This window comes from Mustela erminea, chromosome 10, assembly GCF_009829155.1.
Source record: "Mustela erminea isolate mMusErm1 chromosome 10, mMusErm1.Pri, whole genome shotgun sequence".
Classification (NCBI taxonomy): Eukaryota; Metazoa; Chordata; class Mammalia; order Carnivora; family Mustelidae; genus Mustela; species Mustela erminea.
In genome coordinates this window covers 31,239,017-31,251,753 of record NC_045623.1, presented here as the reverse complement: position 1 = coordinate 31,251,753, position 12,737 = coordinate 31,239,017, and the positions used below count along the sequence as shown (strand labels likewise).

At 41.4% G+C, this 12,737-nt stretch overlaps 1 protein-coding gene across 9 annotated transcripts in view; it reads right to left on the bottom strand.

The window, feature by feature from the left end:
• Nucleotides 1-11,121, bottom strand: part of EVI5 (ecotropic viral integration site 5) — a 207,896-nt gene extending 196,775 nt beyond the window's left edge. For 5 of the 9 annotated variants that reach the window (XM_032361241.1, XM_032361249.1, XM_032361250.1 and 2 more), the window contains exon 1: nucleotides 11,100-11,121. The gene's annotated coding sequence lies outside the window, so the exon portion shown is untranslated. Of the gene's footprint in view, nucleotides 1-7,067; nucleotides 7,505-11,099 lie in introns of those variants that run through there. The other 4 variants (XM_032361243.1, XM_032361246.1, XM_032361244.1 and 1 more) reach the window with 1 other exon arrangement.
• Between the last annotated feature and the right edge of the window lie 1,616 nt (nucleotides 11,122-12,737).

The window sequence follows — 12,737 nt, the reverse complement described above, 5'->3', positions numbered from 1 at the left end:
CACTATATATAAATTTACCCCAAAAACTTTTTTGTTTTTTTTTTTTAAAGATTTTATTTGTTTACTTGACAGAGAACACAAGTAGACATAGAGGCAGGCAGAGAGAGAGGAGGAAGCAGGCTCCCTGCTGAGCAGAGAGCCCGATGCGGGACTCGATCCCAGGACCCTGAGATCATGACCTGAGCCAAAGGCAGCGGCTTAACCCACTGAGCCACCCAGGCGCCCTACCCCAAAAACTTTTAAAGCTAATATTAAGATTTAAAACCTACTTCACTTAGCATTTTCCCTTACTAGTTATAGATTTAAGACAAATTAATCACTTAATTACCTTTTTTTTTTTACACCTCACTCAGACACAATACATCAACTGTGTCTTCCCATAGTTTGTAAATTTTGTGGGAGCAAGGATTTTATCTATGTAGAATGGATTACCATTACCTTCCCAATACCAATCATTATGTTTGACACATAGGAAATGCTCAATATGTGTTATCTTTGGTGGTTCTTAATGGCTTATTGATAATTTTGTAACTTCTTTAAAATTCTAGATCACTTACTGATTCATTTTTCCAATCCTGTACGTTACATTGAAATGTACTATCATGTGCACCTGGATGGCTCAGTGGGTTAAGCCGCTGCCTTCGGCTCAGGTCATGATCTCAGAGTCCTGGGATCAAGTCCCACATCGGGCTCTCTGCTCAGCAGGGAGCCCGCTTCCCTCTCTCTCTCTCTGCCAGCCTCTCTACCTACCTGTGATCTCTCTCTGTCAAATAAATAAATAAAATCTTTAAAAAAAAAAAAAAAAGAAATGTACTATCATGCTTGACAACCTTTATAAACCTTGCTCATCTGACATTAGAAAAGCAGCTTCTCCACATTTTCAGAAAGGCAGTAAAATATTTAACTCTGTGCTCATCTGTTCAGATAAATATTCAAAGGCATAAGACTTCTCATGGGCTTACTCCCTAAAATTCATTTTCAATTTACTTAAAGCTCTATCTTCTCACCAGCGTGTCTTCTAAACTATTCTGGTTTCTGGTACACCTGAAGATAATAAATTTTTCTTCTTTCTCTCATGTAACTCATTTAAACATCATATTACACAATTGTTCATTGAAAGTTTGCTTTTATCCAGTATCTATTAACATTAATCTAATAAACCTACTACCATAATCTATGAGAATGCTGGATTCATTTCTGACATAATAAAAGATCTGTACCAGGCCAAAAAAGACAGCTATTAATCTTTTTTTTTTTAAGATTTTATTTATTTATTTGACAGACAGAGATCACAAGTAGGCAGAGAGGCAGGCGGAGATAGAGGAGGAAGCAGGCTCCCCATGGAGCAGAAAGACGGATGTGGGGCTCGATCCCAGGGCTCTGGAATCATGACCTGAGCAGAAGGCAGAGGCTTTAACCCACTGAGCCACCCAGGCGCCCCAGCTATTAATCATTTAAACACCAACTCAAAGTTAGACAAAATCCCCATCTTCACTTTTACATCAGTGCTTGCACTTTCCTATGAAAAACAAAAAAGAGCAATGATTGCTAATAAAGCCAGCTCTGTTCCTATCTCTCATCAAGGTCCCTTCCAAGAACACAGGAACCATCAGTTCCTCAAGAAGAGAGTCCTAATCATGAACCCACAAGACAATGAATAACAAAACCAACAATGAAGACCCAGATAATAGCCAGTTTGACCAGCTTCAGGGAACATTTTTCAGAGTACAACTGTGAGGGCTGGATTAGTACAAAGAACAATTAACAAGCACTAAACCCACATTATCTTTGGCCACTTAAGGGATAAACTGCAAACTGCACAGGCAGGGGAAAGCTCTCTTCAAGTACAGACACTATTAAAATAAGAGCTGTTAATGCAACAAATACAACACCAGGCAATCTTAAATAATGAGAAATGGGATGATCCTTTCTGAGCAAACACATATGGGGCCACAGTCAAGAGGTTCTATCTACAAAACATTAATTAACCTCCATGTTTCCAAGAGGAAGGACTAGCAAATCACCAAGATAGATAGTAATAACTGATAATGTTATCTTTTATTTATATTTTAATTTTATATGCAAACAAAAGGAAAATAATTGGTGGAGGAGCAAAAAGGCCACTGGGAATTGTGGGCAATATTAAGCAGACTTTTGTATTTCACAAAACTTGTCAAAAATTAATTTGAAGAGCAGCTTTTTACGTTGCCAAATAAGGACATTACAGAAAACAAACACACACCACAAATTTCTTATGAAAAAGAACATTTTAGCACAGAAAAGGATGGACATAATTTAAAGGGAAATACTTTAAACTGTATAACTTTAGCCTAAGAGAAAACAAAAAGATTTAAAAGATATAACCCTCCAAGTAGGATACAACAGTGAACAGCAGATGGCAACACATTTTTGGATAAAGAAAAGCAGATGATGGACTTCCAGGTTACGCTGGCAGATTGAACATATACAACTAATTTTCTTCCCTCCCCAAAACTCTACTAAAACAAGGATAAAGAAAATGCTGTTGTTGTGTTCTGTTTTTAGCTCATAAACCACAAGGACAGGAGAATGGAGGAAGAGATGATGGCAATAAAATTTTGGAAGCTGAAAAGATGGAGGAGTGGTAACTGATTTTGTCAAAGACAGCCAAATTATAAACCAGCAGTGCTGGCAACTTAGAACAAGCCCAATTTATACCATACAATCCTCAAAAGGCTCAGGGATGCCAGAACAAAGAGGGGACAGTAAAGTAAGAAAGGTTCAGGTGAAAGCTGTGAACAGTTAGAAACCTAGACCCCATTTCTCCTCTAAGCTACTAAGTGGCCCTTCCTCAATGCAGCGGCTGATGGGAGATTTATTCTCTCAAAAGGATAAACCATACATGGTAGAAGACACAGGTATCCCAAGAAAAAGAGGCAAATTATGTGACCTTATATACTAAATGTTGTACAGTTCATTATTCAGCCCTCCTTCTTGACTTCTCAGATCACTGGCAACCAAACCTCTATCCTCCAAGCAAAAATTGGAAGAGACTCACGGGGAAATCCCACCAGACCAAAAAGTCAGAGACACTGGAATAGCTTCAAACAGTCCACCCAAACCAATGGCTTCAATCTTGGCCACACAAGGGAATCACCTACTGATGTTAATCTATGGAGATAGAAATCAGAATAGTGGTTGCCTCTGGGCAGGGAGTGGGGAAGACAAAAACAAAGGGATATAAACAATTTTCTAAGGTTTTCACAATAATTTGTATCCTGTGCTGGTAACACAGGTGTACACATGACAAAAATCAAACTGCAATGCAATCTTACCTAATTGCTTAAAAAATATTGCTACCTGGGTCCTACCCTCAGAGATTCTGCTCTGTTTGGTTTAGCAGTGTGTGTGTGTGTGTGTGTGTGTGTGTGTGTGTGTGTGCAAGCACGCCCGCCCGAGCACACGAGCACACAACATAGAATTTTTAAAGCCCCCCCTCCGGGACCATGTGATTTTAATGTGCAACCAAAATTGAGAACCACTGTTCTATGCAGATTCTAGAGTAAAACTGAAAGTCAATTAACCCAATCTACAAACTCAGGGCTTCCTATCAACTTTTAGATGCCCACTCTCACTCATAAACAACCAACCACGGATTATCAAAACTCTGAGGAGGGCCTTAATTGCTGAGGCTACACCAAACAGAAAAAAAGTAACTTAGAGGAAACGAACTATGCAAGGAAAAGAAAGCTTAAAGAAATTATCTTTAACATTCTCAGACAGATAAGATATGGCATCCATGAAATGAGAAAGAGAAGAACATGTTAATTGGGTAGAGGAGATGAAGCCAAACTTACAGGCCTGCATAAGGAATATGGTCAAGTAGCTGATATGCCTCAATCACACAACCCCAGGAAGGCTCAAGAGCTGGGAGTCTCTAGATGGTATGTGGTCAGTGGGAGAGAGATGTGGGGCTGAAGAGCAGGTTAGTAATGTAAAGTCTGCATCCATCTATATTTCCTTCATTTATACCATCTCATAAATTTATTCCCTAGAAACACTGACATGGAGAGACTCCAGACTCCAAAGAGTGGAGTGAGGCTAAGGCAGAAAGCCAAAGAGTTAAGCAGAAGCACTTATAGTGAATAGCAGCCCCTACCTACCCACAGCTACATCCTCTGCTCAGCCCTCAGGACAGTGGGAGCCAGTCGATTACCTTCCCGACTCCCACCCCTGCCCAGTTTGATTTAAATGTCCTTTTTGTATGCTGCCAAACCAATTTTCATAATAGCACTTACAGTGGAGGATAAAGGTCTCTTTTTGGATTTCCACTTATCCTTCCTAGACTCTAAACCCCTTAAGGGCAGGAGCTGCATTTTAATCAGCTTTGTATCAGCAATGGCCCAACACAGACATTGTCAATATACTAAACACTCTATAACTCCTTAATTGGTCCTAGACACCACACCAAAAAAAAAAAGAAAGAAAGAAAGAAAGAAAGAAAGAAAGAAAGAACCAACTTGGAAAAGTAGAACATACAAGGTATAATTTGGATTAGGTCCTGAATGAAGATTAAACACATGGATCGACTGCACTTCTACATACTGGCCACAAATATTTTAAAGTATCATTCACAATAACACCAAAAAATTTCAAATACCTAAGAATAAATAAAAGATGTCCAAAACTTTTACACAGAAAACTACAAATTATTGAAATTTTAAAAGGCCTTAAATAAATACAGGTATATGCCATGCTCATAAACTGGAAAACCCAATATTAAGATACTCTCCAAATCGATATATGTATAGATTCAATTCCAATTTCCAAAATTTGTTGAAATTGACAAGAAGATTCTGAAATGTATACAGAAATGCTAAGAGCCAAGAACTGCCCAGTATCAAAAAACAAAGTTGGAGGCCTTATACTATCACATATCAAAGTTTATTATACAGTTACATTAATTAATACAATGATACTGGTGCAAGGATAACAAATAGACCAATAAAACAGAATAGAGTATCCAGAAATAGAGCCACACTTAAACAGTCATCTGATTTATGAAAGTGCCACATAGTGCAGAAGGACAAGTCTGGCATTTTCCAAAAATGGTGCTGGGTCAAAAAGATATCCACCTGGTTAAAAGTGAATATTGACCCCTTACAATCCATCTGAAATTTACTGTAAATTGTACATATTAAATGTGGAAAGTAAAACAAAATAAAACTTCTGTAAGAAACACACAAAAATATCTTCATATTCCTAGGCTAGGCAAAATGTCTTAAATAGGCCACAAAAAGCAGTACTCATAAAGAAAAACAGTAAATATATTTCATTAAAATTAAAGTTGTTCATCCTTCAAAAAAGGGGGCACCTGGGTGGCTCAGTGGGTTATGGTCATGGTCTCAGAGTCCTGGGATCAAGTCCCGCATCAGGCTCTCTGCTCCGTGGGGAGCCTGCTTCCTTCTCTCTCTCTCTCTCTCTGCCTGCCTCTCTGCCTACTTGTGATCTCTGTCAAATAAATAAATAAAATATTAAAATAAAAAAACATTAAAAGAGTGAAAAGACAGAGTGGAATAAGATAAATTATGTATAGTTTATAGATAGAGGTATGTGTGTGCATACCTTCCAGAAAGAACTCTTATTCATAAAACCGTAAATAAAAAAATAAGACAGACATCTCACAAAAGAAGATACATAAATGGCCAATAAAAGATAAAACTACAATCATCAGGAAAATGCAAAATAAAACCACACCAATATATTACTGCACCTCAACCAGAATAGCAAAAATGTTTCCAACCAACAAGCATCAGCAAGAATGTGGAGTAATTGAATTATCATTCCCTGCTAATTAGCTCAATCACTTTGGAAAATGTTCAACAGTAACTAATACTAAAGTTTTGTCATTCACATATCTCACAAACCAACAATTCCACCCCTAGGTATAAATCCCAACCTAGAAATATTCTGTTTCTTTATCTGTGACGGTAAAAATTCTTTACCTGCACTCAGGATTGTGCACTTTTTCTGTATATTCAATAAGTTTTCTAAGTTTCCTTGACACAAAGTTCTCAGAGACCTTGGGCCAGCACTTTAGAACAGAAAAGCCTCGGGTAAACTCAAGAAAGTTTACTAATAAAATTAAAAACCAAAAAAGAAAGAAAGGGGGGGGGGCACTAACACGTATCAGTCCAGAACAAAGGTAAAAACTACCAACCCACAGTTTTTCTTGAACTTCAAGAAGCACTGGATTTCTTTCACAGAAGAAAGGGGTTTATTGTTCTACACTGTAAACCAAAGAAAAGATTATCTTTGCAAGAAAATGCTTTTCAAAGTCACCTCTAACAGCAACGGATAGGAGAAAAGCAAAGGTACCATTGCAAAAGTTTTGGTTAACTCTTCGGTGAAGGGATGACAACCGGCTTGATCTAAGATGCCCCAAAACAGACAGACACAAAGAAATCACGGCAATTCTAAAGCAAACACCAGCACCACACTCCAATCGACCGGAAATTCTGCGGTTAATTTGAGGCTTGCCCCGCTAGTCATAAGGTGATTCAGCGATGGTTACAAACGCTCTCCAAGTGCATCCTTGGGAGTCACCTAGCACACCTGGCTAGCCCATCACCTGCCTGGAGCGCGGCCCTGCGGAGAATCCCGGAGGCCAAATCAAGACGCCAACTTCGCAAGTAAGGGGTGCGGGCGGTCTCACTCCATCAGGACACCCAAAGAGAACGATCTTCTGGCCTCCAGGGTGGGGGTGAAAGGTCAGTATCTCCCCCCACCCAACACAGGATTAGTGAGGAACTACCCCGAAGCTGCCCGGTCTCTCCACCTCCCGGGGACTCTCCTGGAAGACCCGCTGGCGAGTTTCCTCCCCAGCGCCCACGGGAGGAGGGTCCCGGGCCGCCGCGGCCTCAGGGAACTTAGGCCCCAGCGGGGCCGGGCACGCCCGCCCCGCTCGTGCCGCAAGTTTGGTGGCGGCCCCACTCGCCGCGCCCCGGCCCCGTCGTGCGCCCCGCAGAACCCGAGCTCGCAGCTCGTCTGGCCTCCCGGCCCGCCCGGCCTGGCGCGGCGCCGCTCACCTTGGAAACGTTGGGTGGACTCCGCCGTAAACATTAACTTCCCATCCAGCCGGCAGCCTCGCCGCCGCGTCTCAGCGCCTCGGCCCCGCTCCGGCTCCGCGGGCCGTCCTCTCCGCCCGCTCCGGAGCACCGCGCTCACTCGAGAGCTCAGAGTCGCCACCGACCCTCACGCACGCCTCCGGGCGCCGCGACTGCTTTAACTACTACCCGACCCCTACCCTGCCCGCCCGCTGGCTCCTCCAGGGTCCGGCCCGCCGCGTCAGGAAAGCCCAAGGCGCAGGCGCGGCAGGGCCTTAAAGAGACCGGCCGCCTCTACCGCATAATGGGTTCGAGCAGGTTAGGGGCCGGGCGGCCGGTGGAGAAAAGGAGAAGCCGAAGGGATTGGGCCGTGGGGATCGGGGGCGGGGAAATCCCGCTCCCTCCTCCGCCTCTCTTTCAAAGCGCCAGCCCTCGGCCTTACAAATTGCACACTTCCCCAGTCTCTTGGACCGCCCCTGGCATGGAAAAGCTGCTCAGGACACACCCCTTCAGGGGCCCGGGAAGACCCCTAGTTCGGAGCTGAGGGCCTCGAGCTACCGCGTCGCCCACGGGCCTCCCAGGCCGCGGGCACGCGACGCCGACGCGCAGGCTTCCGAAAGGCCTTCCAAGCTCCCCGACAGGTGACCTAGGTCACTCTCAAAAACAATAATCAAGGTGCAAATAGCACTTGTGATTGCAAATCCCTCTACCTTCAGTCGTCTCGACGCACTGGGTTTGTGCAGAGCCCGACAGGGGGCAGAGCATAGGCACAAACGTATGAGGTCCAGCCGGGCAACCATCCAATACCAACGAAGAAATTCTTAGAAGTACTTAGTTTGGGACAGAAACTATCTACTAATTCCGGTCCAACTCCAAGAAAAACGGGGAAGAAAAATAATGAAGATAGTATAAATTACTTTCATTATACATTTATAAATTACAAAATGACAGTAATTATCAGCACACACACACACAAAAATTAACCTCCAAATTGTTTGCCTAGACACTAGATAGCCCGTGGTTATTTTCTGATATTAATTTGCAGTCTCCGGAAGGGATTCCACTGTAGTAAGCATTTCAGAAAAAGAAAAACTCCACATGTTTTTAAAAACAGGCTTAGGAAATACTAAAATAGAGGAAGTAGAGCCATGCCCTCCATCTAGCTAAAAAACTTTGAAATCTTGAAATTTTATGAGGCAAAATTTTTCGTAACTTTTAGGTCAGGCCGTTATTTAAAGTTAACTTCAATCAACAATTTATTGAAATGGAACACATTTTGTATAAGAAACTTAAAAGATAGCTTGAAAATCTACTTTTCCCTCTATATAGTACATCTATCAGCAAATCCTGTTGATTTTAGCTCTGAAATTTTCCTTGAATCTATTCTCTTGTATCTCCTCCATCACCACCCTAGTCCAAGCTACATGGGTGAGGGTGAAGGAGTGCCTAACCTACTCTTCTCAAAGGCTTACCCATATGTGCCCTAGTTCCCCTCTCATCTCTTCACCACACAGAAGGCTATGTGACCCTGTCACTTCTAGGTAAACCAATCACTAGCTTCCCATTCTCTTAGACAAAACCCTTAACTACCCAAGCCCTACATGGTCAGGAGCCTTGCGCATCACTTCTCTCCACCTCTTCTCACTTCTCAAACTACTGCTGTCTCTTCCATCCTGCTGTCTCTCTTCCAGCCATAGTGGCCTCTTCTGATCCTTCGAATCTTCTTCCCTCCACAGAGCTTGTGCATATGTTTTCCTCAGTGCCTGGAGAGCTTCTCCAACTTTCATCCTTCTGACTTCAGTCAGCTCTTGTCCTATACACACACACACACACACACACACACGATGTACATACATGTATATGTAAGTATACAAGATCTCTACTTCCTATTTTTATATATGTGTATATATATGTGTGTGAGTATATGTATATATATACATATATATATAATGTACACACACACATTCCAAATAACCTAAATAACCACTGCTGTGTTAAATGTCTGAGATATTTTATCTTAAATGGCCTGAGGAGAGAAGCTTATACCATTAGCTCTGACCCTCTAATAATCTCCCTGGTTTACTCCTTTCCTTTTCTCACTCAATTTATTTGATGAAAGAGCTTACACTTGAACTTTTCACTGAAATAGCTCAATCCAACAGAGAAATAGCTAATTCTGATCTCTCAAAGAGCTTGAACACTTGCGTAAGCGAAATTCTACCATGTGAATTTCACACCAACACCACCTCTGCTCCAGCTCTTCACCTCTCCACTGTTCACACTCTGAAACTTCAAAAGAGGAAGCATGGGTGCAGTGGGCAGTGGCACCCTGCTTGGAGAAAGTTAAATTAGAGGGAAATTTGGTTAGCAATTCAAAAGTTTTCTATGTTCTAATGCTGTACCCCCTTGGCATTGATTTGTATCAACCGTACAGGAGAGGACCTGAACTCTGTTCTCTCTAAACCTGGCAAGGGTTAAATCTCAGAACACCATGCTCTCAACTGCCAAAGGTGTTTTATAAGTCACCATATGAGTCATTGCTCACAGAAATAAAAAGCAAAAGAGGTATTCTCCTGAGAGGCAAAAGCTACCCAGAACACGAAAGAGGAAGTCACCAGTGGAGTCAACCCCATTTGTGAACAACACCCACCCTCACCCTGGGCATCTGGCATTTGGGGTTTCCTTAGAGAACCAGGGCATCTCAGTTACATTCTAGGACTGCACTGTCCCAAACAGCAGCCACTAAGCTCATGTGATTGTTTACATTTCAACTTAAATTAAAATTTCAGTTTCCCCTTTGCAGTCACACATTTCAAGAGCTCAGTAGTAGCCATATGTGGCTACTGGCTACTATCTTGGACAGCACAGATATAGAACATTTCCATCTCTCAGAAAGTTCTCCTGGCAGCACTGTTCTAGAAAAACGAGAAGCAACACTCCATTGAGACTCCCAGCTAATGTTCAAAATATCTTGCTTTCGAAAAATAAAGGCTCATGATGAAATAGGGAAGTCCTATTTCACTTGGCTTATTGCTTTCCACAACATGAATCCAAATTCAATGAAACACCAAAGTTGTGGCTTCTTAGTGTAATGAGGTTATAAGAATGGCTTTAACCTCATATCTAACACATTTCATTTGTTTGCTAGACTTGTTATCTTAGGAAAGAACATCGTTAAGAAGCGCACAATTCTATTGCCGTCTCTTGGCTCTTTGTGCATAGGTAGAGATTATATCTGCCACAGCTGTGGTAAAAGAACCAGCTCTCTGGCTCAAAAGTTTGGAATAATTTTTAAGATTTTATTTATTTATTTATTTATTTGACAGAGAGATCACAAGTAGGCAGAGAGGCAGGCAGAGACAGAAGCAGATTCCCCGCTGAGCAGAGAGCCAAGATGCCGGGCTCGATCCCAGGACCCTGAGATCATGCATGACCTGAGCCCAAGGCAGAGGCTTAAACCTACTGAGCCAACCAGGTGCCCCTAATTTAGCTTTTTTTATGAACTGTGCTCCCCTAACAACAGGGAAGCAATGGTTGCTGAAGTCATCACTGAAAGACCACACAACCTTCAACATTGCTACCAGATGGAATTTGTGAATGAATCCCATGGTGACCCAGTCATTTTCTCAGCTGTCCTTTCTCTCCACATGAGAAATTTGAAGGTCTTATGGATTCCTCAGGTCTCCTCTGAGAAGGTACCCTCAAAAAAGATAACCAGTAGCCAATTACAGCAAGGTAAAGAAACAGTATTGAATTACAAAAAGTCAGTTACTAAAATACCTTTCCTATGGTGTGAAATTAAACCTAATGTTCCATAAATTCTTGTTAATCCCTCAAATGGCCATAATACAATAACATTCTTAAAATAAAACTGAGGAAGTGTTAACAAGCTGTTCCTGTGTTTCGAAGACTAAGCAAAGTATATAAACCCTAGCTCAGTAGCAAAATATTTCCTGTTCCAGTGCTTACATTTTTATATGTTTTGATATAAAATCAAACATTGTCGGCAGTTACCTGTTTCCCATTAGCATTTCTAAAGGCAGCTGTCATTTTGGTGGTAACCATAAGCAGAGAAGATGTGGAGCCTGGGGATTTGAATTGAATTTGTAGCTGACTCACAGGGAGTGTTTACAATGGCATCGCCACTAGGATCCACCCATTTAACACCCTTTCGGTTCCATCTTATAGATTTGTTAGGTAGGACCTTCAAGGGAAGCTGGGAATGTGGGGGACCAGAAATGCAGTAACCAACACTTTTTGGTCTTTTGAGAAACTAATCGATTTTGGGTTTTGGTTTTTTTTTTTCACCTTTCCTCCCTTTCTCCTTTCCTCCCCACCTTCCCTCCGTCCTTTCTTCCTTTCTCCCTCCTTCCTTAAATGACTTGACTTGTCTCAGAATGACAGCTGTCTATAAACTGTTGTATTTGGGGTGTTGATTCTGAGGCATGGGCTAGAAGCTGCCAAATATTAAGTAGTTTCAGCTCCTAGAATTCAACACTAGACAATGTTCTTAATCTGGTAGAATTTACCTTTTGGGTTTTTTTTTTTTTTTTAACTCTTTGGCTCTTGGAATACTGCAGGCTATTGTGTCCTATTAATGGATATTGCATTTGTATTACTCAGGACTATTAATTGAGATTTTACTGTGAAATACAGAAGCAAGTGATGTGTTGTGAGAAATAGCTAAATGGACATATTCTATTCTCCGTTATTCTCCCATTCTCTCGAAAGAGATCCAATAAGATATGTTAATTTTAGAAGATTGCCTCTCTAATAATGATAGCTTATTTTTTAGAAGTCTTACCATGAGTTGGGCTTTGAAGCACTTTTCATCTATCCTCTAACTTAATCTTCACCATAATCCTATTATGATCTTCATTTACAAGTGAATCCCAAGCAAGTCACTAGGAATGTTTCATTTATTTACTCTCATTCATTCATTCATTCACCACAAACATACTAAGTATCTACAGCTGTGTCAAGTACTTTCCTAAGAAGAGGAACTATAACTAAAACTCTCACTTACTACAACATGTCAGCAATAACTTTCAAGTGAGGCAGCCATCATTAGGCCCATTCACAAGATGAGGAAACTAAGACTGATCCAAAGTCACAATGACAATAAAAAGAAAAGCAAAAATGCAAGATAAGTCTCTCTTCACTACAAAGCCTATATTGTTTAGAGTTACAAAAATGTAGTACCGGTGTTCAGGCTCTAATGTAAAAACATATAGTCTGATGTAGAAAAGAGACATAACAAATAAATAGACAATAATGATATATTCTATCATATGGAGATATGTTATGGTGGAAACATACAAAATGGGGAGTATCTAACCCTGTCCAAGGAGTTGTACTATTTTTATTTGCTTACACCCCCTTCCATGTTCTATTAATAGGTGTAGGTACCTGACACAAGCTAAATCAATCATATTACCCCAAGACCACACTGACTGCGTTAAGTGGGTAGGCCTGAGAGAGTTGTGCCCTGGGGTTTTTCAAACCAGACCTGCACAAGTAAAGTCCCTTTCTTTGCCTTCTCATTATGAAGCTCTAAAGGTATGAACACAAAGACCCAGACTATAGTCAGAAAAACAAAAATGAGATGGAGAACATCCTGAAGATATTAGAATCCCTGATTACAGTCAGTCC